Source organism: Leopardus geoffroyi, chromosome D2 (assembly GCF_018350155.1).
Source record: "Leopardus geoffroyi isolate Oge1 chromosome D2, O.geoffroyi_Oge1_pat1.0, whole genome shotgun sequence".
NCBI classification, from domain to species: domain Eukaryota; kingdom Metazoa; phylum Chordata; class Mammalia; order Carnivora; family Felidae; genus Leopardus; species Leopardus geoffroyi.
Window position 1 is genome coordinate 1,598,856 of NC_059334.1, and position 16,496 is coordinate 1,615,351.

The 16,496-nt window shown below is 40.0% G+C and overlaps 1 non-coding gene across 1 annotated transcript; it reads left to right on the plus strand.

Annotated features, from left to right (window-relative positions):
• Positions 1-15,699: 15,699 nt before the first annotated feature.
• LOC123577571 lies at positions 15,700-15,803 on the plus strand. Its single transcript, XR_006701930.1, has one exon. It is a non-coding gene; the product is annotated as a U6 spliceosomal RNA (small nuclear RNA).
• Positions 15,804-16,496: the final 693 nt, after the last annotated feature.

Here is a 16,496-nt window from a genome sequence, read left to right on the forward strand (position 1 = left end):
TCTGTCACCCGCTGGGCCTCGACACACGACAGAGACACGTCTTTCCAGGAGTTTCATTTTCACTGAGTTCAGACTAAATGCCATGCAGACATCCAGTATTTCTCGTAGGGGTATTGTTACAGCTGCCAGATAGTTCTGCTGGAATTCAGGTCAGGAAGGAAACTACACTCTTCCCCAAACTCTCCAGGCTGTTCTCTGACAATAGCTCTTATATCACATAGAGTATACTTTGATTCGATTTTCCTTGAACTATTTCATGTTCGAGTGGGTAAAGAATAGATTTTGTGTGTGCGCGCGTGTGTGTGTGTGTGTGTGTGTGTGTCTAACATTGATGTACTGTGAATAGGGTATCTGGGCACTGTGGGACCCCCAGCTCATTTTCTTCTGGCTCCAGACTCAGAAGCAAGTATGTTACCAGAACCCGAGCACAGAGCTGGAGTCTGAGCTAGAAACTTGAGGTCTAGCAGCCTGCCCTTTACACGTTTACTTCCAGAACACTCCCATCTATAAAGGGGAGGGCGTCATAGCATCTATAACATGGGGATGTGGGTCCCAATGGCACCTAGTTCACTCAAGTAATGCATAACCCCGAATTCAGTGCTCCTTTGTAGTAACAAGTAATGGCAGTCGCCTTGAGAGCATGGACAGCTTCAAGGGCTTCCTGTGATGTCACTCGGCACTAGGCAACATGCTCCACGTGTCGTCTTGGGAATTTCACTCAATTCGTCGGCCTGTTAACAAAGTGCTGGAGGCACAGTGGATGGTTGGACAGGAAAAGAAAAAGTCCACCTGTCAACTTTTTTGCCCTGTTACATCCTCAACAAACTAAGCTGGACTTTCTCAAATACCCAAGCTTTGGCCACAAGAAAATGTGAAAAAATGTAAAGAGACTTAAAGACATAATAGTGATCTTTTGAAAATAATTGTAGCTAAAACAAAGGAGAGAGTATATTCACTCCCTGTTTGAAAACAGATCTCACTCCGCACGCCCAGGAAAGTAATTTGCACAATAAAAGGTGCTCAATAAATTTTTTTAAATTTAATTAGTTGATGGCAATTATGTAAGGAAGCCAGTTAACGAAGCAACACTGACCCCCGGGAAGATCATATAATCTGCACGTGGAGAACTATTTGAGTGTTTTGGATCGTATCAAATGATCATATTCGGTCTTGTCGTTTGTAGACTCTGTGTCCCCTTGTCTTGTATCATCCTGTGTCCAATACAGCCAAGAACACAGAAGATTTGAAAATATAAGAATTATGTTAACTGTAAAATAGCTACCGAGTTCCTGTGTAGCTGTGATGCAAACGTATATATCTCCTTCTTCAGCCTCCTAACAGCAAGGAACAACAATGCGCAGAAGAACAAGTCCAAAAATACTTACGGGAATAACAGAATATGACAGTATAGGAAATATCTTCTAAATAACACGGAAGCTGGTGCTTTCAACAGAAAACTCTTTGAATTGTCTAGTGCAATAATAAATCCACTGAAAGCTTCTTAAATGGATTACATATGTGGTATAATAAGGTAAATCTGAATGGAGATGTTTGGTAAGTACAGGTCTGACTTGAGGCGGATCCTGAACAAACATTTACTACCAGGCACTGAGTGTATTAAGAACTGAACACGGGGAAAAATATCTCACATATGCATTCTTTTTTAATTCTAAAGAGTGAGAATTGATCTTTACAATGATTATATAGATGACTGCAGAGTGTCTTGAGAAATTTAAAAAGAGGAATAAACTAGATTTAGGTTCATTTCTGGGTTAACTATATTTTGTTGAATGCCAATATTTTGAGGACTGTTTAATGCTGCAAGCATTTATTAGCTATCTTTTCTGTACATAACAAGGTACTTTGTGATTTGGAGAAAAAGTTAAGATACTTTTCTCATCCAGCTTGCTTATAATTTATTAGTGGGAATAAGTAAACATACAACTATTTTATATATTTGTGTGATAGTAATAATTTGAAATATTCTTTCTTTTAAATAAGATTGGGAGTTTGGATATTGATAAATCTCATTTTTGAGTCATAGAACTTTCCATGATCCTCTTGAATAGAGATTTAATTAGGTCTCAGAGAAATCAGAAGTAATCTTTACTAACTCCCTATTGCTTTCAGAAGTAGTTATAGATTTTCCATCCTCCATGGGGAAAAACTGAGAGCTTCCCCCTGAGATCACGAACACGACAGGAATGTCTCCTTTCACCGCTGCTGTTTAACGTAGTGTTGGAAGTCCTAGCCTCAGCAATCACTTGTTTCTAAACATGTTTTATGTCATGGCCTAAGCTTTCTACCATTGTTGCCCAAAACAATGTGTAAATGCCCAGTAAAATAGAATTTAGATTTGTATTTCTGACCACAGTCTATGCTTTCCTAACAAGACCTTTGCCTATGCCCTAGAATATCACTCACACTACTAAAAATTCACTCTTCTTTGGTGTTAAGTCACTGTCTACCACTCTCATGAATGCTATTCTAGCATCTTTGTTTCTGTTTCAGAACTGTAATGATACTTTGCTTGAATCTGTCCTTCAAAGTACCAATTATGCAAATTGAAAACACTTGGTATAATAGAAAGCTCGATGTAAATACTGTTTTTTCTTCTTTTCTTGACTCTTCAAATATTTGAGAAGTAACCACATATATCAAACTGCTTGGTGCGAGTTTAGCCTCAAGAGACTCAGAATCCACTGGCAGAGAGAAGTAAGTAAGTCGACGTCTAGAGTATAGGAGACTAAGGACCATGGCAGACGAAGGAGCAAATGGTTCAAAAAACAAAGTTGTAAAACAGATAACATCTTCCCCAAACTCGGATCTAAGGTACAGTGGGAGGAAACAGTGAGTTTGCAGGGATGATGGGAGAGAGTCTAAAGAGAATGAAAGACGATCTGAACTGTGCCGTGCCATAAGCACACATCTTTGAATCTCGTGAGAGCCATGCTCCACATGGAGAGGTCTTATGCAGAGGACTGGACACACGTTCCAGAAGGGCTATCATGGAATCAGTGTGGGTGCTAGTTCCAGGGGGTGGGGGGAAAGAGAGTGCATCAGAAGGCTCCTGGAGGAGCTTAAGGAAGAAACGATTAGGCCTGGCTGGGCAGCAGATGGGAAGGATGGGGCAAGATAGGAGAAGTTGGTAGAATGAGCCCATGTAGCTGCCTGGGAAACTGCATTACTGTGTTTATGAAGAGACAGAGCATAAATGTGGGGAAGCAAAGATAAAGGAGGAAAGTGGTACTTTCTGCGGACACCTTGTAAACTTAGGGGGAGATCTTTGGTACGTAGTGGAATGTACAAGTCTGAAACAAAGTGGTCCTGCAAACAGAGATCCCCCAAAAGGAAGAGAAGGCTGCAGTTGGGTCTGGGATGTCAGTGCCATAGACTTTCATCCCTCATGAAGCTGGTCTGCTCAAGTGTCTGTCCCCTGTCTCCAGAGCTGGAGACCTTTCCATTCTCACAAAGTTGACCGAGGCAATCTGGATGGGTCTGCACAGAGAGGTGGCTCTGGAAGACAGAATTTCATGGTTATTGTTTTTTGGGGGAATCTCTTTGAAACTGGTTACAAGCGTAGATGTTAGCATGGTCCTTTGTTCAGATCCCTTGTTGAAATGCTTTTACTCAAGAGCAGGACAGATTGTTTAAGCTCTTCAACAGTTATACTGCTGATTTATAAAATAGGAACATTTCTAAAATAGGGATAACTGTTTCTTAACTCGCTGTTAATGTAGTGAGGAATAAAAACAAAACATATATATTGTTCTTGCCAGGGGTCTTGGCACATAAAAGAATCTCCAAAAAATAATAAATAGCATTACTTACTTGGTCTTCCTCCTCTTCTTCACCATCTTAGGATCTTTTGTGCTTGGTCCTTACCATTTATATCAGGTGAGGTGCGCTGGCAATATGAGCAGGCACATTGTGTCAGTGAGAACTTTTTGGTATCTTCCAGCAAGTGGTTTTATGCTTCCTAGAATCTTGTTCTCCTCTCAGAATAGATTTCCGTTATCACATCACATCACAGTATCCCCTATTTGCTCTTCCCTTCTCTAAGAATCCAGCAATAATATGTCAAATTTCAAATTCTGAAAAACATTTTGAAGATTCCACTCTTATGTTCTTAATTTTATGCAGTACAGAGAGATATTAGACTATTAAAGTGTCCTTGGTTCATATATTTCAAAGGTGCCCTTTAAGTTATTTACAAATTACATTGTTTCCCAAATACTTAGTCTAAAAGGCCAAACTCATCTCTAGATGTATGTCTGCCCCACCTCATGTCGTAGACTCTGGGTCTGGAGTTCTGTCTTGTCCAGCAAGAGAGCAGGACACAGGATTGAAAATGCGAGAGAGGCTAATGTCTGGGAGGAGACAACAGCCCCTAGTAGGGGTCCTTGATCCGTTTTTATTAGGATTGGAAGGCTTACAAGCATGATGGATATGCACAAAGAGACAGTGAAACTGTGAACATTAACTCATGGGTGTGAGGGAAAGGGGTTTGGAAGATATGCGCTATTAGGGGCTTGGGTCAATATAAAACAAAATGCTGGCGCTGAGTCGATGGTTGTTTACAGTAGACACGAAGGCCCACCTCTGTTTACCTAAACTGGTCTGGGGACAAGACAGACAGAGCATGCTACCTCAGGGTCAACAAGGCACCTTTCTTTTGCTAATTAGCTCTGCTCTGGGCAACTTCACCCAGCAGTGGTCTATAGCCCTATTTACCTATTTACCTAATTTGGTCCTTCCTTCCTTTGAAAGCAGCTTTCTGCTATTGAACTAAGTTCGGGGGCGTCTCTGCCCTGCATACCTAATCTTGTTTGCCACGTCTTGGATGTTTTCATCCTGAGATTTCCTATTCCTATACCTTTGTCCTCTACTGGATGTCTTGGCCCCGTTTGTCCTATACTGGGGGCCTTTGCCCTGTTTACCTAATCTTGTTTGCCCAAACTTGGGTGTGAGTATCCTATGGCTGTTATCTAATTCTTTCTGCCTTGTTAACCCATCGTGCAGGCTCAGGGAATTCCTAAGCTTATTCCCCACAACCTCATAATAACTTTTGTTTGCATTTCTAATAATATAAAATGATATTGCTGAATCACTAAGGATACACATATATTGGCCTTTATCAAAACTCATGTTGCTACAATACATATTCAAAATTAAATTCAGAATTATGGAAATGCCATAGAATTTATAGTACTAAAAGTACAGTTCAAATCACATCTGGCTCATATTTAAATGAGCAAAGAAGAAATCACTTTTATAAGATCAGTGAGGGCAGGCAATGTCTCTGTGATGTTGTTCAGCATTGAATTTGTAGAGACAATTAGAATTCCCCATAATATTTTGAGAGAATAGATGGACGGATGAACAAAATCTCATGAGGATCTTGGAATTGCAAGAGTCAGGTTTCCAAAACAAGTGTTTTCTTCTAACTGACTTTTTGATTTTTTTTTTTTTGTGTGTGTGTCTATGTAGGGCTTTTCAGATAATCAGGTGCAAGGTACACATTATATTACAATTAATTGAGAATCAATATGGGCCAACGAGTTAGTGTTCTATTGGTGCATAACAGAGTGTCACCACAAAAGTGGCTGTAAACAGCACGTATTTATTAGTGCATAGTTCTGTAGGTCAGCTAGCCAGCATGGTGTGGCCATGGTGTCTGTTCGGGATACCAGAAGCCCAAAGCAGCGTTTTGGCTAGGCTCGGCTCATGTCTGTAGGCTCTGGGGAAGAGCCCCCTGTCAATCTCATTGAAGCTGTTGGCAGAATTCAGTTCCTTGACGTTCTAGGATGGAAGTCCCCACCCCCCTTTTCTTGCTGGCTGTGAGCTGGGGACCCCATTCAGCTCCTAGAGGCTGCTTGTAGATCCCTGGCCTGGCCTCCTCCATCTCGGCAGCAAAGACAAAACATCGAATCCGTCTCAGGCCTAGAATCTCAAACTTCCTCACCCGCTACCAGCCAGGTAAAACTCTTTGCTTTGAAAGGGGTCATGTGATAGGTTAGCACTACCCAGACACTCTCTCTTTTTTAAGATCAACTGATAAATGACCCTAGTTCCATCTGGAAAATGCTTTCTATGCTGTGATATAATATAACCCCGGAAAAATACCAGGGGGTAGAGCCATTTTAGAATTCTATCACAATCGAGGTTGTCACTATGCCAACCTCTGTTCCATAGATGGTTAATTTAGGTGTAAAGATAAGTTAAACAACCAGTGATTTTCCAAGAATATTTTTGATTGTATAAGCATGCTGTCATAGTGATTATAACAGGCTATTTCAAGATTTGCTACGGATTCACATTTAGGTGTAGCATATACTGACATAAACACAAAATTGGTTTTTTACGTTATAGAGGCTTTTATGAATTTATTCTTGATGGCTGCTATCTTTAAAAAGATTTTTTTAACGTTTATTCATTTTTGAGAGACAGAGACAGAACATGAGCAGGAGAGGGGCAGAGAGAGAGGGAGACACAGATTCCAAAACAGGCTCCAGGCTCTGAGCCGTCAGCACAGAACCCGACGCGGAGCTCGAACTCCTGAACTGCAAGATCATGACCTGAGTCGAAGTCGGATGCTTAACCAACTGAGCCACCCAGGCGCCCCATGGTGCATAAATAATTTTCATTTGCATAACACAACCTACTAGATTCACAGTTCTAAATATAGGTATTATGTATTCCCAATCTCAAGTATAAACCGTGGCTTAGTCTATGTGACTGGCAGGATAGCTGGAATACGTGACTGTTTCCAGACGGAACACGCAGTGTGTTTTGTTCCCGGAGGTGCCCTGCCCTTTAGGAACGCCTTGTGCGGAACAGGAAGTGCATAGAACGTACATTACATAACACCAGGGTGCTGTCGGGGTATGGTGCCCATCTCTGGCAGCTTCGGGTTTCAGAAGCAAACCCAACGTCCGTCCATGTTCTGAACTCTATAGTCATACATCATTCAGTTAGTTTACCTTCAGGTTAGCCTTTTCTCCCAGACATTTTCGATCAGAGCTATGCAGGGATGCCACGTTATGTTGTTTTAGTTAGAATCGCCGGAGGGGCGCCTGGGGGGCTCAGTTGGTGAAGTGCTGGACTTCGGCTCAGGTCATGACCCTGCAGTTTGCAGGAGCCTGGAGCCTGCTTCAGATCCTGTGTCTCCCTCTCTCTCTGCCCCTCCCCAGATCACACTCTGTCTCTCTCTCTCTCTCTCTCTCTCTCTAAGAAAAACATTTAAAAAAATTAGAATTGCATGAGAGTTTTTACAGTAGTCTCTTCTCTCCTCAATCAAGTAAATGGCCAAATTAGCAACTTGAGCTTGCTCTAAATTATCAAGTGGAAGAGGGTGTTTAGAAAGTCATCTGTTTAAAATAGTCGTTGTTTGCAAATCTAGCCGGCCTTTTACGAAGAACCAACCAATGAAAATCGGTCAGCAGGAACAATTGCAAAATGAACGTGGTTGCCTAATATTGACTTAGTTTTTCTTCTTTGATCAAAACAATTCTAATCCTGTCTTCCTTTTACTTTTTTTTACCCTATTTTACATGCACACACAACACATACACACATCATATTGCATATAACAGTTAATTTTTGAAAAGAATCAGAGAGCTTGGAGAACAGCCAGTGACGCATGTTGTATTGGGTATGGGACTTCACTTTTTTGTTTATTTGAGCAAATATTGGCTGTAGAATTTGTATAAACTGTTGCAGTCAGTCCCTAGGGTTAGCTTAAAGACTGAATTAAAGTAGGCAGAGGAATTAACTCAGATTTTGTAACCTAGAACATATGAAAACAAAGTACATTATGTCTTAAGCCATCTATTTAGAGAGCGAAAGTTATAGAAATAAACATAAATGCATTATATTCAACAACAGGACTAAATAGTTATTCTTTGACTTAATTCATTGTCTTACGAACCTAATTTGAAGAAACCTAATACCCAGTGTAGAAGTGCACAGTGTTTAAGAGAGTTCAAAGAGTCTCTGAATTCATCTCTTTCGAAAGAAAATCCTATTCGTTGTGAGGAAATTTGAGGACTTTTTCAAAATCCTTAAATTTTGATATAAGAATATGTATACTTGGCAGATGTTTTCAAACAGCTAAATTAGGTGCAGAAGGAGCTTATTGAAATCGAAGGGTTTTGGGGCGCCTGGGTGGCGCAGTGGTTTAAGCATCTGACTTCGGCTCAGGTCATGATCTTGTGGTTCGTGAGTTCAAGCCCCATGCCAGGCTCTGTGCTGACAGCTCGGAGCCTGGAGCCTGCTTCAGATTCTGTGTCTCCCTCTGCCCCTTCCCCGCTTGTGTTCACTCTGTCTCTCTCTCAAAAATAAAGAAACATTAGGAAAAATTAAAAAAAAAAAAAGAAACCAAAAGCTTTTGATTTTTCTTATGAACCTAAAAGGAAAGCAATACCCATACAATATTCATCAGAGTATAACATACTCTACCAGAGGGCAGTTCGTGTAATGAAAGAAACGGGACACAGGTAGTACAAACTCACTAACAATGATTAAAGGCTGTGTGACTTTTGGCAAGTTACTTAGCCTCTCTGAACTGCATCCTTCTTGTCCATAAAAAATATGAAAAAATATATTTATGGACCTGTTTGAGTATTAAATGTCATATTTATATGCGCCAGTAAAGTGCATAGAGAAAATGAAAGTAAAAATCAGAGGGTTTTTTTATTTGGTCTCAAAAATAGCTTCCATATAGGTTCATACAACTAACAGAGTCTACCTCTGTCTTCAAGAGTCACAAAGAGGAAAATTCCTCCATCATTTGAAGACACCCGTGTTCTTCACACCCATTGTGTATCTTCCAGTCCCCCCTTATAGTTGCCCAGCGATACTTGCCAAGTTCCTTTAACATTTGAGTTGTTTTAAGACATTGAGACCATTAACTCTCTTAGTGCCATTTCCTCAGCTTGTGTATGAATGGGAGCAATGGGTGGGTTGAGGAAGAGTCTCCCCTTTCTCTGTTGACAGCAGGGCCGTCCTTGTAACCCGGGAGGAGGAGCAAGAAGGCTTTTTGTCTCAGCCTGACTCATCACTGAGTTTGTCCTCGCTTGAGTTTACCTTCCTTACACGTGAAGTGCTAGTTGCGACATGTTTCGGTCTAGCCACACTTGATACATGTTTCTATCCCTGCGGTCTTCATCTAGTCAATACCCATTTCCGTAGGGTAAATTTTCCTAATGATGTTTACTGAAGTTGAGATAAAAGCAACATCAAGGGAAAAAAAAAAAAAGGAATTAACTGCATGCATGTGGTTCTACATAATGTTCATAATGGAGAATAGAAGGAGAGATACGATCAAGTATGAAGGTGCTTTGATCTTTACTCCGAAGCTCAGCTATTTCATGATTTGTTTATAAGGCAACACTGCTGTCATATGCAACAAAAAAAAAAAAAATACAAAGCTCTTGGATATTTATAATGTTATCTTCTGTGCAAAACTGTTAGTATGGATACGCAGCTAAAATTATTCCAATAATGTAATGTTGACTTTTAGTTGGCTCAAGTAAGCTCTTGTGCCCAGTTGAGTTAGAAACAAACTGTCAGAGACTCTTCAAATTCAGAATCATTTGTCAGGTTTCACAATTAAGATAAATGTAGTACTCATTTGTGACAGCAGAGGATACCTGAGATTTAAATTTAACTTAAAATTTCCCATATTTCAAAAATAGTCAGTGGTTTTTATGTACTGTTGCTATTAAAATATGAGATGTTAACTCCACCAGAGGTTAATATAAATTAATAAGGAACTGATTTTTTTACAAAATGAAAAATTGAAGCCCTAAATCTGAGAAATGAGGCAAGATTACTGAGCTGATGATGTCTTTTTAAAATTGAACTATAACTGACATATAACATTATGTAAGTTTAAGGTGTACAAGGTATTGATTTGATACATGTGTATGTTGCAATATGATTACCAGTGTAGGGTTCCCTAACACCTCCATCATCTTAGGTAGCTATCATTTCTTTTTGTGGTGAGAACATTTGAAATCTAGTGTCTATCTTACATCACCCACAAAAGTTATCTCAAAAGGGATTAAAAGACACACATATAAGACCTGAAACCATAAACCTGCTAGAAGGAAACAGGGGAAAAGCTCCTTGGCATTGGTCTTGGCAGTGATTTCCTGGCTATGACACCAAAAGCATAAGGAGCAAGGGCAGAAATGGACAAGTGGGACTACATCAGTCCCAAAAGCTTCTACATAGCAAAGGAAACCACTGACCAAATGAAAAAGCAACCTACAGAATGAGAGACAATATTTGAAATGATAGATCTGAAGTGCGGTTAATATCCCCAATATGTAAGGAACTCCTGCAACTCAAGAAAAAATTTGATTAAAAAATTGGCAGAGAAACCGAATAGACGTTTCTCCAAAGAAGACGTCCAGATGGCCACCAGACACATGAAAAGATGCTACACGTCACTGACCGTCAGGGAAATACAAATCAAAACCACAATGAGGTGTCACCTCACACCTGTCAGAATGACTGTCGTTAGAAAAGAGGTTAACGTGCTGGTGTGGATGTAGAGAAGAAGGAAACTTGTTCCTTGTTGGTACGAATGTAAACTGGTTCAGTTACTGTGGAAAACAGTGTGGAGATTCCTCAAGAAATTGAAAACAGAACAGAAATTGAAAATATCCCACCAATCCAACTTCTGGGTATATATCCAAAGGAAATAAAACCAGTGTTTGGAAAAGATATCTGTATTCCCATGTTTATTGCCACATTAATCACAACAGCCAAGATGAAGAAACAACTGAAGAGTCTGTCGGAGGATGAGCAGCTAACAGTGTACCATATATGCGGTGGAATATGATTCAGCCATAAGAAAGGGAAATCCCGCCATCTGCAACAACTTGACTGGACTGTATTATATACTTCAACATTAAAGATGTCTTTTAGGGTAGGGTTTTTATGGAACTTCTTATTCCTGGCAGTCATAGACGCATAAGTTTGGACTGTACTTAAGAAAACATCAGCGAGGGGCGCCTGGGTGGCGCAGTCGGTTAAGCGTCCGACTTCAGCCAGGTCACGATCTCGCGGTCCGTGAGTTCGAGCCCCACGTCAGGCTCTGGGCTGATGGCTCAGAGCCTGGAGCCTGTTTCCAATTCTGTGTCTCCCTCTCTCTCTGCCCCTCCCCCATTCATGCTCTGTCTCTCTCTGTCCCAAAAATAAATAAACGTTGAAAAAAAATTTTTTTTTTTAAAAAAAGAAAATATCAGCGAGTATCATGGAAAATTTTAAGCAATATGTCGACTTTAAGAGCTTAACATTGGCGTCCGAGGTTCGTGTTCAAAACCTGCTCCGGCATTTTCAGCCACATCCGTCCTCAGTGTGCTCATTCATAAAATATGGGTTGTAATCATCACTATATGATTAAAGACATTAGGAATAAATGCGATTATGGTTTCGTGTTGCTCAGTATAGTACTCGACACCATATTAATACTGAGTGGGAGAAATAAAATCGACGGTGAGAAAAAATAATTCTTAGATCCTTCACCACCCCGTCACTAGCCGGTCACCCTGCAGCACAGGTACATCGTGGTGGACACGTGGAGCCCAGGGGCAGAGTTAAGGAAACAGATGCCAGAGCAGATTCACGGTAGTTGCCACCATCTTGGGGACACCCTGGGAATCAGGAAGCTTGGCTGTGCCGTGGAGCCCCAGCCTGGCCCAAAGCAGGGGACTTTGCAACTAGCAGCTTGGATGCCACAGCGGTGCTGACTTGTGTGGAAACACGCATCTCGGGAAGACGGCTCTGCAAGGACAGAGTCGGAAGTCCTCGCCTATCTCCCTCTTAGGTAAAAATTACCTCCCCAGAAGCGCGGGGGTACCCATTTACTTGACAGTTCACTGTTGACGTGTGTCTGTCACAGTGTTTTATTTCATGTTTATGAAAAATAATTGTGAGAATGGCAGAAGCTATTCCACAGTGAGCTGACCCAATCCTGGTCCTCACGTCACCCTCCTGGTCCTCATGTCATTGACCCAATCCTGGTCCTCACGTCACCCTCCTGGTCCTCGTGTCATTCTCTCCTGGTCCCCATGTCGTCCTCTCCTGGTTCCCACGTCGTCCTCCTCTGGTCCCCACATTGTCCTCTCCTGGTCCCCACGTCCATCATCCTCTCCTGGTCCCTGCGTCGTCCTCCCCTGGTCCCTGCGTCATCCTCTCCTGGTCCCCGCGTCGTCCTCTCCTGGTCCCCATGTCGTCCTCTCCTCGTCCTCAGGCATTAGTGAGGCAGTTTGATTATGCAGTGAGCTGTTCCTGGAATGGGATGATCTCCCCCAGGGTGCCTCCTAGGGCATCCAGTGGAGACAGATTCTTATTCTCTTTCCTCTTCTGTAAGGTGTTTCATTTTAAAGATGAATTGAGGTAAAGATAAAATCTTCTGACATATATTAGGCACTTAGTAAATGGTAGGTATTTTTGCTAAAGATAATAAAGAAATTTATATGAAGAGAGGTGAGAATATCTAAATGTAGTAGTTTTGACATACTTCTAAATAAGCACTTTAGATGGCATGTGAAGCTATTCATAGGAAATAGAATTAATTAATATGTAATATGTGAAATCATATTAAACTCCAGAAAACAATTGTTGAATGAATTTATTCATTATATTATTCTTGGGATACAAAATTGTTTTCTTTTCAGGAAAGCCTTTTTAAACAATCATAGATATTTTTGACCTAATTATAGCCTAAAACTCCAAACACCAACATGATCTACATGCGAGGTAGGAACAAACAGGTACAACAATAGCCAAGGACTGAGCTCTCAGAATTGGCCACAGAGTCACAAGTTTACACATATTTCCATTTAATTTTTTAATGCCAAAGTTGGTTTTTTTTAAGAGTGCCGGTAGGTTGATATTCAAGAGCTAAACAGTTTTAGATGCTTTAAATTCAAGTTATGAGTATTCAGAAAGCAAATAATACTCCAAGTTGCCAACTAAAACCACACTTCTGTATTTACTTAAGTTGTTATTTATTTGCATAAGTTTACATGATCCCCCCCGCCCCCCATCTACTAAGGCTTATTAATAGTCCCCATGATTCTTTGTAGCTTTTAGAGATGACCTACTCACTGTCCATACATGGGAAGATAGAGGGTCGATTGCGCTGTGGGATTTCAGTTTTCTTACCAAGGCTGAACCGTTTGCATTTCCGCTTTTCAGCTGAGGCAGCTATTTGGCTGAGTCCCCTGGCATAAAACAGAAGTACGCAAAACGGCAGCGACAACATCAACAAAAGCTCGAGAAACAAAGATGGTTCCCTTTTCCTCTGGTTTGATGTCTCATGTTACTGGAAATCGCACTGACTTCCTCAAAAGAACATTCATAATATCCAGTAAGATGCAATGGGAAAACTAGGCAACTGCAGTTTTAAAAAGGATACATTTTATTTATTTGGATCTGATCTTTTCAGTTTTTAAAGGAAATAATTGGATTACCATTAATTGCTTCAACATCTGAATTCATTCGGTATATTTTAATATCTTTACCCACATCTGAATACTCGTAATTATTCTAGCAATAACATACATAGACATCAAGTCAAGAAGCAATTAAAAAGCATCATCCGTATATTATTTTAATATAAATGATACAAATTAGAAATAGATAATTATACCTTATTTAATTGAATACAATTAACATACAATAATTGCTTTCTACGAAGTTTTCAGGCTATGTAAAGATGCGTTCAGATAGGAAACACACCAGATTTTTGTAACTTGGCATATTGTCAAGAATGCATCTAACTGTATAGCACCAAGTACTTGTAAAATACATGATTTCTTTCACATGCATTGCAAGATTAATACAGTCGAGTGCTTGGAAATAGAAACATATTAACTCGTTAGATTAATTCCCTCCTCCTACCCCTTACAGTATTCCCTACAGTGGAATAAGGGAAGCTACTGTACTAAATATTTTTAGAGTGAAGTTTCTCTCAATGTTTTCCCACTTTAAATGGAATCTTTTCAACAGTGTATCTCAACCTCAAGCATTGACAAATAAGATGTATGACTTTCACTTCTGGGCAAGGTAGACGATTAGCGTCGGAATTTACTGGGCTGCTGAAAAGCTGCAAAGTATATGAACTGATGCTTCTCAGGATGCTGTCTATCAGGAAACAAAGGACAGTGTTTCCCGAGAGATGAGAGATAAAAACGAGGTGAGCTTTATCATTACCCAGGCATATGGGCAAGGCACCCAGGTGAATCTAGTATGTTCCTTAAGTTGAGAACTCAGAGCCAAGAGCCTGGTTGGGGGCGGGGTGATTGGACAACCAGGATTGGACAACCACTGTGGACAACCCACAGCAAAGTAACTGAGCTCAGCAAAGGAACTGTGCTCTCCACAGCAAAGGAACTGAGAGGACAAAGAAGTATAAAGATAGACTTCCAGAGATCTCCAGAAACGCCCTCAGGTGTTTCGTGAAGTATTGATTAACATGTTCATTAAATGAAAGCCCTCAAGGTGGTGGAAAGTACCACCAAAAAGGAATAAAGGTGTAAACCCCCAGAGGTGCAGGGCTTGGAGTAGGGCCTCTTCCCAACTGTTAGTCTAGAAAACCTCTTGATCCAGCAGGCAGTGGCTAGGGTGTAAAGAAAGGTCTGGCCTTAGTAAAGGGAGTGATTAACCCTAGACAGAAAACAGCTCCAGCCTTCCCTGCAAATCTTAGAAGCAAGACTCTAGAGGAAAACTGGCGTAACTATGTCTGAAAACGAACTGAGAATATCTTTCTAAAATTCAGCAATGAGCATGATACAATTCCCAGTGACTGGCATCCTATTAAAAATTACTAAGCTGCCAGGAAGGAGGAAAGTGAAACCATAAAAAGAGAAAATTTGTCTATCAAAAGTGACACAGATGTTATGATTATCAATCACATTAAAACCCTTATTATTACTGTATTCCGAGTACACACAGGACATCATTCAAGATAGATCATATTCTGTGCCCTCAAATAAGCATCTATAAAATGGAAAAAGATTTAAGGCCATGGAAAGTACCCTTCCATTAAACAGTAGAACCGAATTAGAAATCCATAACTGAAAGACCTGTGGCCAATCTCCCAAATTGGGAAATTAAATAGCACAACTCGAAATAACTCATTGTCCACTGAAAACATTCAAAGATTAAGTTAAAACTATTTGAGCTTAGTAAAAATGGACACGTGGCATATGAAAATGTGTGCAATGTTGCTAAAGTGACACTTTGGAGGCAAATCTAGAATTAAATGTTAATTCTAGAAAAGATAGGTCTCAAATCAATGCTCTTAGATTCCTCTTCTAAGGAACTGGAAAAGGATGAGCAAATTGAAGCCAAGACGAATAGAAGCAGTGAAGATCAAAGTGGAAATAAGTTAAATGTGACAGAAAAATAGTAGAGAAAGTCAGTGAAACTAAATGCCGAGTATTTGAGACGATGCATCAAATTGATACATCTTTACCCACTTTGATCAGCAAAACAGAGAAGACAACCTTAACCGGTAATCAGGAACGAGCAAGGAGACTCCACTAGAAAATATACCGACAGGATAAGTTTAAGAGAATATTATAAAAACCTTTATACCAATACATTAAAAATTTTTATATATAAAATTGATAAACTCCCTGAAAGATACTAATTATCAAGCTCACTGGAAGATAAATAGTGCTCACTTCAGCAGCACAGATACTAAAATTGGAATGATACAGAGATTGGCATGGCCCCTGCACAGGAATGACATGCAAATTCATGAAATGTTGTGTATTTTGAAAGAAATAAAAGGCATCCAAATCAGTAAGGAAGAAATACAAATTGCACACTTTGTAGATGACATGATATCCTATATTGAAAACTCGAAAGACACCACCAAAAAATTGCTAGGATGCATCAATTCAGTAACGTCACGTTTCTATACACCAGTAATGAAACAGCAGAAAGAGGAATTAAGGAATCAATTCCATTTAAAATTGGACAAAAACAATAAGATATCTAGGAATAACCCTAGCTAAACAGGTGAGATGCCTGTGCTCTGAAAATTATAAAACACAGATGAAAGAAACTGAAAACGACAAAAAGAAATGGAAAGACATTCCATATTCAAGGATTGGAAGAAGAAATATTGTTAAAATGTCTACATTGTAGGTCTAATATATTATATTAAATTCCTATAAATCTACAGACTTAAAGCAATCCCTATCAAAATACCAACAGCATTTTTCATATAGCTAGAACAAAGAATCCTAACATTTGTATGGAACCACAAAAGAAACCAAAGAGCCAAAGCAATGTTGAAAAAGTAAAGCAAAGCTCGAGGCATCACAAATCTGGACTTCAAGTTATATCACAAACCTTAGTGATCAAACAGTGTGGGACTGGCACAAAAATAGATACATAGATCAATAGAATAGAACATAAAACCCAGAAAGGAACCCCCAATTGTATGGTCGATTAATCTTCGACAA